General features: G+C 35.8%; 1 protein-coding gene across 2 annotated transcripts in view; it reads left to right on the forward strand.

Moving 5' to 3' along the window:
- lrfn5a (leucine rich repeat and fibronectin type III domain containing 5a) overlaps nt 1–18,536 on the forward strand; it is an 88,803-nt gene that overhangs the window by 6,999 nt on the left and 63,268 nt on the right. Inside the window, exon 2 of one of the 2 annotated variants that reach the window (XM_017426206.3) lies at nt 17,270–17,420. The exons of the other annotated variant lie outside the window; for it this stretch is intronic. The gene's annotated coding sequence lies outside the window, so the exon portion shown is untranslated. The remainder of the gene's footprint in view (nt 1–17,269; nt 17,421–18,536) is intronic. 2 annotated transcript variants of the gene reach the window in all.

Raw genomic sequence — 18,536 nt, forward strand, 5'->3', positions numbered from 1 at the left:
CCCCACAACTTCTGGCATTGAAGAAAGCTCTTCTGATTTGGTTGAGGACATCAGGCCATAAAATCTTCACTCTGGACTGGCCGCTTCAGAAAGAATTGGATTTAACTTTTGTTGTTCCTCTCAACATCAGTAAGAACTGTTGGATTCCTTGGATTAGGGAACCATTCTGGACTTTAATAATTGTTGGTCAACTTGTATATTTTGTAAATATTAATACAATTCACTGATTTTGCATCATCTGGTAGTCTGTGTTTTACAATTTGCCACTTCCTTTAGTAGACAAATCTAGTTTGAGAATTAACTCCAGCTTGGATTATTTCCTTAATAATCTTAGAATAAAAATTGGGTTACACTTGGTAATAAATAAGAAAACTGTTGTGAAATGCATCTTAGGTAATTTGACAACCCTAAATTGTCACTGTGTGAGTGAGAGTGTGAATAGTTGTCTATCTTGTTTGTCTCTATATGACCCTGTGATGGACTTCCAACCTGTCCGGGGTGTCCCCCACCTCTCTCTCAATGACTACTAGAGGAACTACTAGATGCACCAGCTCCACCCATGATCCCGGATGGAAACGCTGGGATAGAAAATGGATGGAAAGATGTTATAGGTTTAGTAATAACAAAAGAATTGTGACATAATTAAATATATATTTATCACAAATTCAGTTATTACTTGCATTCCATGACTTTCCAAGGTAGCATTAACGTCACCATCCACATCTTCCTCCTACAGAAGGAAGCTGACAGACTTGCTGAGTTTGTGCAACTCTCAGTGACTATTAGATGTCACCACTAATAGCAAAGCATTCTGACAATGCTTTTGGTTTATGTTGTCTGCAGTGATGCATTTGTATGTTGTCCCCAGTTGACATGTCAAGTTGAGTGTGCATAATAACAGTGTCAGTTTCATTTTGAAAACAAAAATGTGCAACAATTTCATGTTTCACATTGCTTACTTTTTAAGACTTTAAACATTTGCAAAATAGGCAACACAAAGATCACAAAAAGATGTTCATCCTTTTTATTTACAGCCTTCTGCAAAACATCAGCAGATTATTCAACATTTGAATCAACTCACACATATAATGTTTGTAATAAGCTTATTTTCATAATTGGCCTGTTAAAGAACAAACAAATATTTTGCATAAATAAGGTGCTACAATTACTTTAAAAAGACATCACTTAAGAGAGTACCCACATGTACTGTCCTGAAAAAATAGTGAGTCTCTGAAATGGGTAATTACACTACAACAGTCTTTTCTGTGCAACATATTTTACATAGACTTCTTAATCTAAACTCTTCTCAGATATAACTCTGTATTTGTATCTGTAAGTGTTTTTTTCCAGACATAAGGAGTGCTTACATTGCTTGAGAAAATGTTTTTAAGGCCATTTCTATAAATCCTTTAAATCAACTTGTCAGGTTGAATTAAATGTAAACATTAAAAACACATCTTCCTTTTTATATTTCTTTTTATACATGCTGCAGCATTCAGATAAGAAGTAAAGAGCTGTATGCTGTGAATGATCTTTTAGGACAGTCATATGTACATTATAATTTTGAACAAAAAGTAGGAATTTATCATGCCAACATGATTTTGTGTATATCAATCCATTTAGAGTGTTGTGCAAAACATGAAGATACTAAATAAGGTATTTTAAATGCCCCATTGGGGAAAGTAGGTCACTGCAGTGAAGTTCTATAGATTTAAAGAGGCAGAATCAACTGAAGACAAGACACAATAAGATCAAAGAAGGTAGCAAAAAGCACATTGTTTTGAGATCTAGATTTATAATAAATGGAAAAACTGTGAAGGGAAAATTGTACATGTATTCATTCAGCAGATGCTTTGATCCAGAATGATCTATGAGAGAGAAACACATTAAGGGCAATGTTGGGTCTATTAGCTTGACCAGGGTGAGTTTGACATGAAAATCTCTGATGGAGCAAGTTCATTTTGAAGTGAAAGTAGTGGAATGAACATCAAGACAGTCTAGAGCAGGGGTAGGCAATCCTGGTCCTTGAGTGCCACTATCGTGCATGTTTTACTTGTTTCCCTACTACAGCACACTGGATTTGAATCAATGGGTGATTAACAGGCTTCTGCAGAACATGAAGAGGTAATTTAATCACTGAATCAGGTGTGTTGGAGCAGAGAAACAAGTAAAACATGCAGGATAGTGGCACTCGAGGACCAGGATTGCCTATCCCTGGTCTTGAGCAAAGCTATTGTTACTGATAACAAAACCCTAATTTGTCAGTCCATTTCTTTCATGCAATCATCACTTGTGGGCAACCCCTCCTGTGGCCTTCAGGTCAAATGGACCGGATGTTACAAGGGCTTTTCTTCCTCTCTTCAGTTACAAGGGCTTCAGGAGAGTTACAGGCAAAGACTCACCCCCAACCTGGAAGATGCAGTCCATATTTTTCCAGTTGAGAACCACGGCCTCCTTCTGGATGTTTTCTGGGCATGTCCCACTGGGAGGTGACCCGGGGGCAGATCAGAACTCACTAAAGAGATTAGATATCCCTCCTGGTGTGGGAAAGGCTTTGGATCTCCCTTGAGGAGCTAGAGAGTGTCACTAGGGAGAGGGATGTCTGGGTTTTTCTCCTGAACCCGTTACTTCTGCAAATAGACCTCAGATAAGAGGAAGACATGAGTGAATTCAGAGTTGTTTTGTATTTAGGTGCCAAATAGATGTTTACATCTTGTTCATTTTTTATCCTTTAGGTGCAGATAGAGTCATTGAAGCTAACAAAAGATATAATGTGTTGAAATACACAACTAGACAAACTTGACATAAAACTCTTAAATGGCACTAGGATACTAAAACATTATAAAAAAATAAATAAATCTGCAATATGCAGCAAAAGCTTATAGTTCACTTCTTAGAGCATCTGACAGCTACAAAATACCACTACACCTTGAAGTAAATTAAAAAAAGCTTAGTTTGTGGCCATAGCTTGGAGTAGATGTTGGACTGCTACAGCATGCTGCTGCACTTTGATGTCAAATGCATGCAACCTACTATGTACTGGTTTGAAGCACTTACTTCAGGACCATGGATAGCTCAGTATGAGACTCCAGTTTGGAATAGACCTTTCAAAAGTATGGGCAGCTGAGTTTACTGCTGCTAGTTACAGATAGAGCAGAGCTATCAAAAAGGTGATGAGACATTTGTTTGAAGTTGGCTGTTCAGTTTACATTTTATCTGCTATATTAGTTGCATCATTAGTATGGGCATTGTTTCCCTCATTTTTCCTTACAAATAAGCTGTCTATAGAAGCAGAAAAGGGTCATACTTAAAATATTTTTTGATAACATTAATTGTTACTGATAATGTCAAAGTGTTATTACAGTAATACTGAACAAGAGAGATAGGTGTAACAAAATTAATTTTCATACCATAATTACCTTAACGTTGCAAGAAAACTGCAAGAAAACAGCTTTTTCTTTTCTTTTCTTTTTTTTTTTGAGAATACAAGAGCAGTTTCTCCAGATTAGATAAAACTAGCCTGGCTGTCTCAAAGTAGCATAAAATTAAACTCATGATATTCAAAGTATCACACTAAAATTAACAATTTTAGGCATATCTGTTCTTGTTTTTGTAGTTGTAATATTTTGGAATGTTTGGGAGTTTATAGTACATTTTAATTGATCACAACATAGTTTGTCAGGTTTTGTATTGTGTCAAATAATTTAGTTGCTCAATCAAGCAGTTTTATGTTTGGCTTTGACACATAGTTGAAGGAGTGGATCTGTGGTACTGGTACTTCCATTGTTTGATGAAAATATAGTATTACTTACTTTTTTGGATAGACATCTTTTTCAATAACACAATAATTTGTCATCATAGTTACATTATTTCACAGAAGCTTTGTCATTCTTGTTACTTCAGTAGTGCAACGTTTCAGTCTCCAGGTCAAGAGGAAACAAGAGGTGTTTGATTTTTTTCTTTTTTTGTGCTGCAAAACTGAGTAGATTAAATGTTGCATTTAATTATGAGGCTTGGGATCAGGAAGTCAGAGATCAGTCTAGGTCCATGCCAACAATAGTTACATTTAGCCTAGCTTGTTAGTGCATACCATCTGTTCACACACAGATTAACTCCACGCAGAAAGCACCTAGATACTGGCTAGATTGAATACTGAATCCAATGTGACATTTAGAATATTTGAGTTTTAAAAGAATATCGCAGGAAATTAAATTTTGTGAAATAAAGAAGCACCTTGTTCCACCTGTAAAGTGTGTACATTGACTTGAAGTATAAGATCCCATGACTCATTAACCTCACCATATTTTCACGTTTTACCTGTCAATCAAACAGGCAACAGAACTGATGAATGTTTGAGAAACTTATTCAGTTCAATTCAAGTTATTTATGTAGCACTAATTTACAAAATAAGACAGCTCAGGGTGCTATACAGAAGAAAAAAATCCAAACAAGTCCAAATTATAAAATCAATTCAGATCCATTTTCAAATCCAATTACAGCCAGTTAGTTCGTATTATAATACAATACATTCACTAACAGTGCAGTATGAGATGCCAGTTAGTAAACATTTTAAGGAAGCCAGCACATTGTGTAAAATCCTCACTTCACTACAGTCCCTCATCCTGAACACCACAAAGGTAACGGTGGAAATAAATGACTTAGCAAGAAAGCATGAACAGAACCAGGCTTAAGACGAGTGGGCATCTGCCTCGACCTTCAAAAAATGTTTTATAAAATAAAAAGTACAAAAAGCTGATTATGTTACAAAGATTAAATACAAGTGAAATGTAAACATTATGCATTAAACAATAAAAAAGATTACTGTTTGTGTTGGTTGAATTTAACCTTAAGCTGTAACATACAGTTGTGATATATATGCATGGTTTTAAAAAGTAGATTTTAAGCATTTCTTAATGAACCTATTGACCTGTGACAAATTATTATTTTGATTGCACTAGTTATGCCATGGGCTGAATGTTTTTACTTCTTTATTTTGAAATATATTTTATTGTGTTTGTTTGTAGAATGAAACCCTCACATTTTTACTTGTTGTCATTCTTAGGAACTTTCTTTGAAAGATTATTTGGCTAAAAATTATATTCATTTTTATTTTGCATTCAGTGGTTTTGCCAAAAATAGTTTTATTTTGTTTGTATGTATAAATATTTTTAAGCTGCATATCATACTATTAGCACTGTTTATTGCTGACATTGTTTTTTGTTGAAGTTTATCCATCTGCTTAGCAATCAGTAATGACTTGTAAATAAACGTGTCCCACTTAGAGAGCTTTTACACCAACAACTATAAATAGCAGCCAGTTAATCCTAGCTGTTGGCTGTATTTTTATTTGTTTATTTATCTATTTTATTCAGCTTTTTTTACCCTTTCTACTTGGCATTAACCTGAACTTAGCAAGCTGCTACCCTGAACCAAACACTCCAAAATCTGATGACTTGATATATTTGGCAGAGGGATATTAATATGATTAGAGGCAGCTGCCAGAAATGCAGTGCAACAGTTCATTTTCTAAATGAAAATAACCCACTTTTATTGTGGAGTGTGACAATTATTTAGTAAATTAATTGGAACAATGTTTCATACATTTTCTTGTCAACATATGTTTAAAAAAGGACAACTCCTTTCTTGTATTGCTTGTGTCACAGACGTGTTATAAGTGTTGTCAGGTTGAACTCATGAGAAGCACCAGATTCTTTCTGCTTAATATTTGCTTTTTTGTTAGTGTAAGGTAATTTATTAGTCCATATGTGTGCACCATAATAATACTTATGGTCTTGTTTGTTTCTAATGATGAACTGTCATTTTGTCAGTCAAAATGGCTTTATGCCTCTACCTTCCACTGAGTCACACAAGCCACTAAATGCATTTACAACGCAGTAACAAATAGTCAAAGAGGAAAAAAGGCAATCTTATATTGCTGTGCATTTGTCCTAACACACTAATACTGCACTTTTTTTAAAGATATATATAGCAATTCACTCTAATTACAGTTCAAAAAGGTTAAATGTATGATTACACATTTTCTCCTCACATTAAACAATAAATATCAGATTCATCAGTGGATTAACACACTATTAATGAAGACGATTGAAGAAATAAAAAGTATGGACTCTTAAAGTACATAAAGTACAACATATTACTCTAAGTACACAAAACACCTACTGATATGTTGGCAAGTATCTGCTCACGAACATGCCATAATAGCAAGTGGGCCTCTAAATGGATTACGACATTACTGCAGCTGCCCTCTGGGACCTGAAGTGAATGCATGACTCAGCCATTTACCAGCACCTAACAATGAGTCAGCATAGGTCATACGCTTTGCATGTTAAACATACATTTGCAACACCTGGACAAATGTGTTGACGTACAGTAGATGCAGAAAATGTAATTTCTTGTTAGATGTTCTATAAAGATAAATTATAATGAACTTCTGACCTCAGTCTTTGTCACAGCTGTGTGAGATCAGGTTCAGCACAACAGACTCGTGTTCTGTGCAGTTTCCTGGTAGCACAACCAGGAGTTTTTGGTTGAGTGGACTTGAAAGCTGTTGAAAAGCTTGTTTTTTTGATCACCTTTTAAGTCAAGTCAAGTCAAATTTATTTATATGGCACTTTTCAGCAACAAGGCAGTTCAAAGTGCTTTACATCATAAAGCACTTTGAACTTTACACATCAGTGATGCAGAGTGTGGTCAAATATGCCATTTGACAGTGTCCTCTATAGATGAAAAGCATTAAGCTCCTCTTTTCCATTTGGTGTAAATAACTCTTATGCCATTAGCAAATGTACTGAGATACTGATAAACCCCAGGAGTTGCTTTCTGTTGCTTTATGTGAAAAGTTATAATCAGCAGAGGGGAAAAACAAAAACAATGTTTGACATTATTAAATGTACAGCTGAACAGATCAGTGAAAGTTTATGGCAGATTCCTCTTTGCTAGGTGTTGGTTAGGCTAAGTCCAGGTATATGAAAACATTAAATGAGTCACAGCCTGTGACTCAGTTGGGTTTTGTGGCTCAGCATGACCTCATTCTGACTGCACAATAAAACAAATCAGATGCGACTGAAGCTGTTTCCATCTGCCACAGCATGACGTTGCCAAAGCTAAAATCTTAATTGATTGTGCTTGATTTCACTAACCTTCACTGTGTCCTGAAACAGTTTCACTCCTGCCATCAGCCAAACGTTGCCATTTATGCACTCTGTTTGTTTTGTAGTTAACAACTTGACCTTCCTAAACAAATAAAGCAGTTCATCTAAATGAAGTCACTGAGTCACAAAGATCATTCCTGATGAGGAGACAGAATTTACTCGTGTGCACTTTAGTAGTCTAAATTCCAGGAATAAATTACCTGAACCCAAATATTCTTATTTGATGATGACAACTTGGTTTTAGGGTTAGAGTTCAGGGAATAAACGTGTGTGTCAGTGTGTGTGCATTTGTCTTTGTGATCCTAAATGATTTTGAGCTAACTGACAACAAGTTAGTTGGCCTTAATCTTATCCTATGTGTATGTATCTGTGTGTGGTTGAGTTAGATGTGTCATATGGATCACTCTAAGAAGTGCTTATAAAACCATACACGCTAACAAACAGCACATGATGAGATAAACTTATTAGGAAGGCTTTGGCTTACAAGACAGTGTGATTGCATTGTTACTAAGCAGGGTTTGCCTTTGTGTGTGATTGTGATGGCAGGAGAGATGTCAATGTCCCAAAATCTAAAAATACTGTCAACCTAAAATCAAGTTTAATTACAATTGTATTAGAGTTGATCATTTTCAGCTGCTGGGCTAAGATTTGATGTGCACAAACACAAATTCTTAATAAAAACTATCCTTTTCTACTGCATTTGCACCAGACACCCAGTTGCAAAAAGTGACATAATATGTGGTGAAAAACAAATGTTGTTCCAAATGCATTTTAAAATTAGGACTTTAAAAAGAGCTTTTGGTGTATATTTAACAATTTGGGAAATACTGACATATGGTCAAATTTGTTCATCACTCATTCTGTGCACTAGAAACCAACACGACAATGGAATATTTATTTATTTGCATTTGGCTTATTTTGTATTGACTCTGCTCTCATTACTAGATTTGTACTGAAACCATTAAAGCAGTGGTGTCCAATCCTGCATGTTTTAGATGTTTCCCTGCTCTTCAGCAAGTCTTTAAGCGCTGCAGAAGCCTGTTAATCACTCAGTCACTCAAATCAGGTGTGTCAAACACCTACACCATGCAGGATAGTGGCCCTCCAGGACCAGGATTGGACACCCCTGCATTAAAGACTAAAGGAAAATGGTAAATAATGTAAATTTGTTAATAGCTTATTTTGTTCCCCATGCATTGGGGTGAGGATGGAGGTGTGGCATTGTTGGCCATACAACATTGCTCTCCTGAAATTTCAGCTTTTATTTCATCACTGCTGAGTACTGACACCAGACTTTCCTTAATGTATACTGGTTGCATTTTAAGCAAGTTATTTCATCCACGTTCCCTTTCTTGTCAAATGAACATGTTTGCTGTGCACTTTTGTCTTGTGATGACACATTCTGTGGATATCAGTGTCACAGGTTTTTTTTAACCTTTTTGTCTTTCTTTAGACATTCTTACTTTTAGGAAGTAATGCATAAAGTGTGCATTTGTGTGTTACTTCTTTCCTCTGAGTGTGTTTGTGGACACACGTGTGTGTTGAATCATTATGTGTGATCTGAAGCCATCTGGGTTGGCTGGCTCATTTGCATATCTGGTGTTAACCACTATAAATATTCATGAGCAAAGTCTAAACTAGGATGAATATTCATTTGGCCTGGAGGCCAGAGATGGTGTGGAGTGGCTGTGATTTTAATCAGCAGAACAGAAATTAACTCCACCTTTTTGTAGTGGACGAGAACACTTGATGATTGCCATGGGCCACTTAGTATGCCAAGTTTTGCACCATATGTATGCAGATGATTACATTTGCTTAAGTCACATGGTGGTTGTATTTGGGAAACTGTGCCTGCGAGACAGAGGGGCAGATGGAAACAGAAACAAACTCAGCTCGTCTTGGGACAAAAACATTTAAGGATGCTGAAATGACTCTTTTGAGATGAGCAAGGAGCTGCAGGGCAAATTAGCTCAAGCCACAAGCTGTGATGCAGCATTAAAAGGATGGAAATGGTGTTTATTGAGTCTATCAAACAAACTAGGCTGAACTTTTACACTCTTTGTTAGCATCAGTAAATCCTTGTTTGTCTTCTTTTAAAAAAAAACTTTCAACATACAAAATAAGCAAAAAATTCATTCTACTAGCATAAATTAAAATCTTCAAAGCCTGAGTTAAAAACAAAGGGGGCAGATAAGTGAGGCTACATAAATGCAAGAATATTTTGTCTGTATCACTTCTTAAACATCTGACCGATATAATTACCAAAAACTGTTTTACATTTACAAACAAATTCATTTTTTAATTATTGTAAGATATCTACACAGACTACATCCTAACTTGAATATAATACTCAAAAGAATGATTTAAAAGAGAGAAATTGACAGACTTGACCAATAAGTTGATTCTGACTGTAAAGCTGCTTTTAGTCAGTTGGAGTCATTAAAACATTCACAGCAGCTCCAAATGTCTCTAAAATTTTCTCAGTTGCTTAATTCATGTCATTTTATTGCAAGTGATAGACGTAAGTTAATGTTCTTTTTTGTGCTGGTGATATACATATTGACTAGCTATGTTTACTCATTTGGCAACAAGAAAGGAACATTTGGGCCCATTTTTATTTCTGGCTTCCAAATTGCTTTCTTTAATGTACTGTGAAGTCACAACTTCAGATTTTTGTCATTGTTGACCTTTGTGTTGAAGGAGAAACTGACAACCATGATGATGATAAATGCATGTGAAAATAGCAAGAAGAAATGCTGCCTGGCAGGAGAACACTTTGACACATATGTGATTAATAAGCTATGAAAAAAGAATTTGGCATTTGCAATAAGCAAATGAGGTGTTTTGTCACTTGTAAGCTGTTTAAACCAAAACCAGAAGTATTCTGCAGCTCCTTGAAGTCCCCAAACTTATATAAGTCTAGCCTTTAAAGATTAAAAATTATGCATAGAGCCTCAGACTCATAAGACTGACTGTTTTCAATGATGAAAAAAAAAAAAAATCAAAAATGGGATTGTGGATGAAGCCAAAATGGAACAATGCCAGAAACCTTCATCACATACTCTATAACTTAAAGGCAATTCTCCTGAAATTTGTCAGTCAAGCTACAAAATTCCTTTACTATAAATGGTTTCACTGGTTTTTTGGAAGCAAAACATTATTGCTATTCATGCTGATGTTGGTTCAGATAAAACAACAAAGGGCTACATGATGTGAGCCATTTATCTGAGATCATATAGTACTTTAAGTGAGGCATAACAAAGACTTTCCATATTTGTTTCCATTATACATGCACAGCAGTATAAAATATATTTCTCCTCCCCAGATACACCGAATGCTTCTTAGGCATGCTTTACAAAATGATTGGTACTTAAATTCACAGTTTCATATGCTTTCATGTTACCAGATTGCATGTCCATTTACAAGCAAATGACACAGGAAAGTCATTACAGCACTCCTACACCTTTCAGATCATGTAGGATATACACTTAATCTTTATACCTCCTTGTCATTGACCAACAAAACCAGAATGAGCTTTTTTGGTGTTTGACCCAGTTTCATAATAGACACACCCTTGGAAAACCTTGAAGCAGGTTTGCTGGTGTGAAGTCTGTCTTCCCGGACATGCTAATCCTAGCAAACTGAATAAAATCCAACTCAATGTCTTTTTTGATTTTTGAAGAAGTATTGCTTTTTATCAGATGAACTTTTTAAATTCTGGATGGAGTTTTTTTTTTTTCAAATGTGTCAAGAATGAACTAATTTAACTTTGGTGGTTTCCAGTCACTGTGAAGTGAGAAGACATACTTTAGGCCAGAACTTGGGAATTTCCAGTATATGACAAAAGAAAGCACAACAAATTCAAAATGAAATGGGAGTCAATGGCATGCATTTTGTTGACATTGAATGGTCTGCTCAACTTGACTCGCTCAGAACCTCAGCTGAGAAACTCCTAAGAAGCAAGCTGACAGTGGGTGGGACCACCAAATGGAAAGACTGAGTGGGTTGACCGAGGTAGGGCCAAGTTGACCCCTGGGAAAAGGCCGATTATGACCATATCTTGCAACTTGTCAGACATTTGATGTGTTGGCCACGATGAGAGTTACACTAAGTCATACAACTGTGGGGCAGAAATCCAAGTTTATCTTTTCTGAAAAGATGAAAGTACAAAAAGAACCAAACAGTGAAAAAAATTTGGAATAGCCAACCGCTTTAGTAAATATGGTGGGACTGTGGCATTTGTTGTTTTTTCTGTGTGTGTTCATGAGTGTTAGTTTGTATGTGACAGTAAGAAAAATGAATGCAGAGGAATTTACCTTTATCCCAATGCTGCACACATACACACATGAATTCCGAGTGCTTTAAAAGAAAACAGCAGGAGGTAGAACAAAGAGCCTCCTTCAAGAATAGACATGAATTATTCACTCCATCAGATAAGAGCACAAAGAGAGAATGAAAGAGAGACTGAAGGAGAAATGGAGATGGAAGTGGGTAAAGAAAGAGACGGACAGATGGATTGACAAGAACAGGAGGGGTTCATGTCATATTAGCAGTAACAATGACAGCGATATTGTGAAAGAAGGTCCTCAGGAGATTTCAAATTCCATCTTACAGTCATAAACTAAAACGTATCTATAAAAGCATATTCAAGGGGTGAAAAATATAAAATTGACCTAAATAAAAAAACATCACATTTTTGCCAAAATTTATGGTATTACTTATCCATACAAAACCAAAAAAAAATTCTTTTGTTTGTTTTGTTTTGCTATCAAAATGTTTATCCTGTGAATATCCACAATCAAACAGCGGCTTTGTGGTGCTTTCCACTGCGATATGTTTTATCAGATTCAAAGGTGGTCCTGTTTTATTCTGTTCCTAATGCAGTGTTGCTCTATTAACTTCAGTAAGAAGATGATCTGGATGCTTTATTCAGTGTAATGAAACCTATAGCACTGAGTGCAGGTGCTTTATCAGCTGCACACAGTTGCTGTAATCTCTATTCCAGAGCTGCAGTAAGCTCATAATCAACTGACAGGCACCCTTGGACCCAGTAAGCAGACCTGTTGAATGGTCTTGTTTTGCTTTGAAATAATCCTAATGACCCAGGAGTTGGTTGAATTTTCTGAAAGGCTAAGAAAAGGAGTAATGATATGTCCTTAATTAGCTCCTTAAAGGTAGAAAACACTGCACCGTCCTTCCTTTGTGGCTTAATCTTTCAAAGAGATGCCAAAACAGATTTACTCAAATTGTTGTTCATATAAAGACATATGATGTCAGTCTGAATAACAAAAGTGAGCAGCCTGTGAATATGTTTAACTTTGGGAACTTTTTATTTTTCACAAAGCCATGCAACTAATATTTATTCAACTATTTTTTGTGCAATATTTCTTTGATCATTTGTAGTTTTAATGTTACAAACATTATGGCTTGGGGTCAGTGTGGTCAGATTTTTGAAGCAGCTTTGTTTTCTTAAAGTCCAAATTTCTCTAATCACCATTCTTTTACCTTTTGATGTTTTTTAACAAGGTCAAGGCTAAAGGGCTTGGAAAAAAAATATCGGAGGTGACTATTATTCATTTATTCTTTTGACAATTCCATCAGACCCAAAGAGTCTGTGACAACAGATCCATAGTTACTGAGATATAGCTGGGTTTTGAATTTTATAAGTGAAGCTTTCCAGTATATCTGTTTAGAAAAAGTGGATTGGTTTCATTAGGGCTTGCTTCCTCCTCTCCCTTCACATCTACTTCTCGTTTACCGTCACACCTGACTTTTGTTACCAATTAACTCCTTTAGTATATGTGTGGTTAGAAGTTTAGTTGTCTTTTTTCCAAAATACTTGGCTTTGTTTCTCCTCACTCCATACTATGTGTAGTTTTGTCAAAAAGCAAACTTCCCTGCCTTTTTGTTTTTGATTACCTGCCTTGCTGCACTTTCAGCTTTGGTGAAAAGGAAGTTTCTTTTGAATCTTCATTCCTTGCCTCTAGAGTTTTAAGTCTGCATTTGGATTCTCACCACAGCTTTACCAATAAAAGGGCAGCAGTCAACAGTGAGGCCAAATATTATATAATGTTTTGGTGACAATATTTGTTAATGTTTGCAGTTCAGGTTTAAGGTATGCTTTGTAAAAAGCTCAACAAAAATGTCTAAAAGTTACAAACTATTTTGCTGCTTGTATGAAAGCATGTTATTTTAAAATACATACCAGCCCCAACTAGTCATGCAGCACTTTATAACTGAGCTAATATCCATTTATTTTAACCACTTTTTCTGTGCAGGGTTGGGATGGAGCTCGTGTCCATCTCAAGCAGTCATTATGAGACAGGTTGCAAGTCCATCACAGAGCTAATATGATCGAGATATTTCTCTTTAAATACTCTGCATATTGGTTTGTTATAACTTTCAGAATAAAACAACTGGGAACTCATTTATTTATTATTGTTATTATTATAGGGAAGCACAATTAGGAGTTTAACAGTAATAGTACACCCAAGATGTAACATCACACAATTCACAGATCAGTATTTCAGCCCTTTTTCAGTTAAGAAGAGCATAGAATAAACTTACTCATTGCAAGTCTGATCATGAGTGCAGAGTTATTATTCAATGGCAAGAAAAGGATGTAAATTACTTGTTTCACCAAATGAACATTTGAGCTGGGTGAGTGGGTTACTTATCTTCTGTAATGATAAGAAGAAAATCCCATTGGAGTCTCAACATCCATAGTCACTTTCTCATTTACCACTGCCGGCTTATCAATAACTATACCAGTTGTTGGCCTGAGTAGATATTAAGCTCCAAAGGTCTTAAAGTACGAATTTTGGGACTCCCCCACTCCATTGACAGGTTATGGCTTTGGAGATATGCAAGGGTATTTTTAATGTAGTTTGGGAAAATAAACTATTCATTTAGATTAATTTCGTGGTAAGGATTTTATATGAATTACGAGAAAAGTGAAGCTACTCATAATATTTAATTTAAGGCCTTTTGGAGTTGCATTTGCACAAGAAGGAACAACCACAAAATTAATAAAAAGCCCCTCAAAACATTCTGTGTTGAAAGGATGCAACATTGGCTTTCTTTATTGTTATACCAAATGTAGAGACTGAAGTAGTCACTGTGTAGTTCTGCTATAGTCTTTATCAATCAATCAATCAAATTTTATTTGTATAGCACATTTCAGCAGCAAGGCATTTCAAGGTGCTTTACATAATTAAAAAACAAAATAAAAACAGCATGTGATAATGAATAAACAGTAAGAAAGAGACAAACATCAAAAAACCCCACTCTAACCCTAATTTAGCCATAGGCAACTCTAAACAGGTGGGTTTTAAGTTGTGATTTAAAGGCACCCAGTGTTTCAGCTGTTTTACAGTTTTCTGGAAGTTTGTTCCAAATTTGTGGTGCATAGAAACTGAAAGCTGCTTCTCCTCGTTTGGTTCTGGTTCTGGGGATGCAGAGCAGTCCAGAACCAGAAGATCTGAGGGGTCTAGACGGTTGGTACAGCGATAACAGATCTTTAATGTATTGCGGTGCTAAATCGTTCAGTGATTTATAAACTAACAACATTATTTTAAAGTCTATTCTTTGAGCTACAGGGAGCCAGTGTAGGGACTTTAAAACTGGTGTTATGTGCTCTATCTTCCTGGTTTTATAACAGTTACCAGACAGAAAGAAGATGAAACGAATGAGTGCAGGACAACCAGCTGCATGAAAAACGTTGAAATCTCATCACTTATTCAGTGGCTTGGATAAGAATGAGAAAAGAGAAACAGCAACACAAGCCATAAAAGGAAGAGAAACAAAATACTAGAGTGAATGCAGAGCCATATCCAGTTTCATCATTTATTCAATAGTCCAGCAGAAAGAGAGAGAAAAGCGGGGAGGTAACGTGAGAGTGAGAAAGAAAGCAGAAGAGCCTAAAAGGCTTTGAAAGACCTTGTGAGAAGTTTCTATCAGGTTTCCATATGGTTTCAAAATGAAATGCACTTCAGCTGCACAGCTGGCAGTGAGTTACCAACAAGGACAGCCCTGCGTTAAAACAATGAGAATATTATGTTCTTTGTTAAAGAGTCAGTGATGGAGGGTTTGGAAACAAAACAGGAGTAAGGATCAGTTTTGTGTAATCAAAACATTAAGGTTTATGTTTCATAGAAGCTTTCTGAGAACAAGTTAGTCCTGAAATTTGTTCAATAAAATTTATTATTTAGAAACTTCTAAAACAGTGGTGTCCAATCCTGGTCCTGGAGTGCCAGTATGTAAGTAACTTTCATTTCATTTTTATCATTTCAAAAGTAAGCTCCAACTAAGAGTTGAGAATTGAATGAAAAAAGTAGTAATTTTACTTAGTCTTTAACAATTAAATGTTTCTGTCATGATCCTGAGATTTTTGTGCTTGTTTTGTACTTTAAGTGTATGTTATATTGTATTGATTGTTATTAAACCGTGTTTTTTGTTATTTTTATTTTGAGATTCTTTGTATATTTGCTACCTGTCCAGGGTGTACCCCACCTCTAGCATAGTGACTGCTGGAGATAGGCATGAGCTCCTCTGCAAATGGAAAAAGGAGTAAAGAAAATGGATAGATGGATGGATGGATTCTTTGTGTTTTGTTACTTAGTTCCTTCCTGTGTCATTGGCCATTATCCTCTCAGATAGCCTCGCTTTATCATTTCATTTCCTCATTGGATCCTCTTCACTCTTGGCAATGTCACAGTTAGTGTTTTTTTTTTTCCTTCATCAGTGTAAATATGTTTAAGCCTCAAGTGAAACACAAGCAAAAACACTGATCAATTTATTGTGATTTTTGGCATTTTTACTTGAAATTAATTTTTGACAGCAGTAATTTTATTATAATGGACAATAATAACCAAAAGGGAGTAAAACTTGCATGAGGTGACTTTCAAGCACAATGTTATTTCAATAGATCAGTGAAGATAAAACTGTTGATGAATCTAATTAGTTTGAGTTACTAAAAGTTAGTTTTAATCTTATTGTGCTGCTAATGAAAATCCCCTCTCCATGCCACAACACACCCTTCAGCTGTGAGAGGAGATTAGTGGTTAACAGGAGCCTTGTGGAAGTGGGTGGGTTGTAGAATGGTACTCCAGTAAGTCATCTGCATATTTTTAAAAAATGGAACAACTGTTTCTAATAAAACTAATGGAATCAAGCTTCCAAAACATAACAAGTCCAGAATTTTTTAAAGAACTAAAACAGACAAATTACCCAACATTTCTGAGTTGTAATTGAAGTAGGCAGGTTGATTAACTAATCAGTTGGGATGAATTTTCCTTTTTGTTTAAATAATCTGAGTTTTGCCATACTGGAGCCTAAAAAACTCTTTAAAAGATGAACATATCTGTAAGCAGCACATTGTTGTTAAACATGACACTATTCACCTATATCACTTTCATGACAAAGATGCTTTTTTACCTTTTCTTTTCACAAACAGACCCCAAAGGGATTTTGTTTCAAAATTTATTATCTTACCTTTACATTTTACTGTTATTCAATAATTTTACATGTTAACGGTGTATGGGTCCTACCCAAAGTCATTGCCTCAAGAAAATCATCACTAGTGGCTTGTGTAGTATTTTTAGGATTGTAAATATGAACAGCAGGGTGTTAAATAAATTGACTTTTAAGTCATTAAACATGAAACGATATTTAGTCATAGTCATGTAGCTATTGCTAATCCTACTATTAGCTATTACACACTCAAAATTTATTCAATCACATTTTTTATCTATTTTGTTAATCTAGTACAAGCCAAAGGTGCATGAAAAATAAACTGTCATGAACTAAAACAATCATAGAAACAAGTCAGCCACTTAAAAACCTTAATTGATTGCAATGAATCTGAATTTATTAATATTCAGTTTTATTAGGAGTCAAATAGTTTGCAAAAGAAAAAGGGTTGTTTATTTTTTAAGACACTTAATAAGGTTTTTCAAGTTGCTGATTGGAATAAATGGCATTTTTTTCTAATTAATTAATTTTTTGCCAACATGTATCTATTTGTTTTAGTGGGCCCCAGGGTGACACAGCAAAAGCCCTGACTGAATAATGAAACTGCACTCCTAATTTGTCTCCAGACCTGCAGGGGAGGCCAGCTACTTGTTATCCATTAGCAGCTGTTCCATTCAGAATGACTAGAACCAAGTAGAACACAGCCTGGACACCTGGCCCACAACAACCACACATATCCACACACTGGGACAGGCTGCCAGATGCTGTTCAGACAAGGTAAGGAAAATGAAACAAAAAAGAAAGGACAAAGGGAGAAGGAACAACAGGGGGAAACTGGGGAAAAGACTGTGTGAAAGAGGTGGCGAAAGGTGCTTGTTAAGTCTTGAGGGAGGAGAAGAAGGTGTGAATGTGTGGAAGGGATGTGACGGCAAACAATATAAAGTAAAATTGGGAGGTAGTGAAAGGATGAAGAAATGGGAAGAGTGAAACAGCAGAGAAAGAAATGGTGAGGAGTTACACAGAGGTGGAATGTTGGAGAAATAGATTTAAGAAGATGGGTTTCACAGCAGAGGTCAGGACATTGTAACAGTGTGCGTCACAGCCACATTGCTCAGAAGGAGAAGAAGATAAATAGAGATATAAGGAGAAAAGGGGATGACTGTGGGAAGGACAGAGGAGGGTAAAGAGGTGCAAAATAAATCGAAAATGTTACCTGCTGACAGGAAGTTCTGGGAGGATAAACATTGCTTCAGAAACTCAAAAAATGCTATGAAGTGCAGAAAAAAAGTCATCATTAAGATCTAAAGTAGAAGTTCAAACTTCAAATATCTTTAAAAATAAATAAACGGACATCCACTGCATGAAGAAAGCAGATCTAAGTCTTGTATACTTTTTTATATACATTTTATTTTCGTAAAAAAAAAGGCGAGTATCAAGACTGCAAACATATCAAACGAAAGCCAGCAGGATTACCCCAGATATCGCTTTATACTAACCCTAACATTAACACTGTTCTTAGCATCCACTGTGGATTGCAGCTCAACAACTGTAAGTGTTATTCCTGCATAAAATACAGATATAAAATCAAGGCAACCAACCTAACAGCAAGCAATGCTCATAATTATAAGGTTGTAACCCTGTTTTCTCATCACTCTAATCTTTTCACCTGAACTCTTTTGCTCAGTTTTCTGTAATATTTTTTCACTTTTTGCGCATCAATACTTAACAGCATCATATTTATCTCGACTCTAAAGACATTATCTTTGCAAACACGCATTTTCACAAACACACATGAATTGGTCCGACTTGCAGTGCTCATTTCAGTTCACAGTGGGCAAGCTGGGAACAGCCTTGCAGCCAATTTCCTAAATGCTCCCACTGTGCGCGTGTGAC

The sequence above is a fragment of the Kryptolebias marmoratus genome, linkage group LG10, assembly GCF_001649575.2.
Source record: "Kryptolebias marmoratus isolate JLee-2015 linkage group LG10, ASM164957v2, whole genome shotgun sequence".
Lineage (NCBI taxonomy): Eukaryota > Metazoa > Chordata > Actinopteri > Cyprinodontiformes > Rivulidae > Kryptolebias > Kryptolebias marmoratus.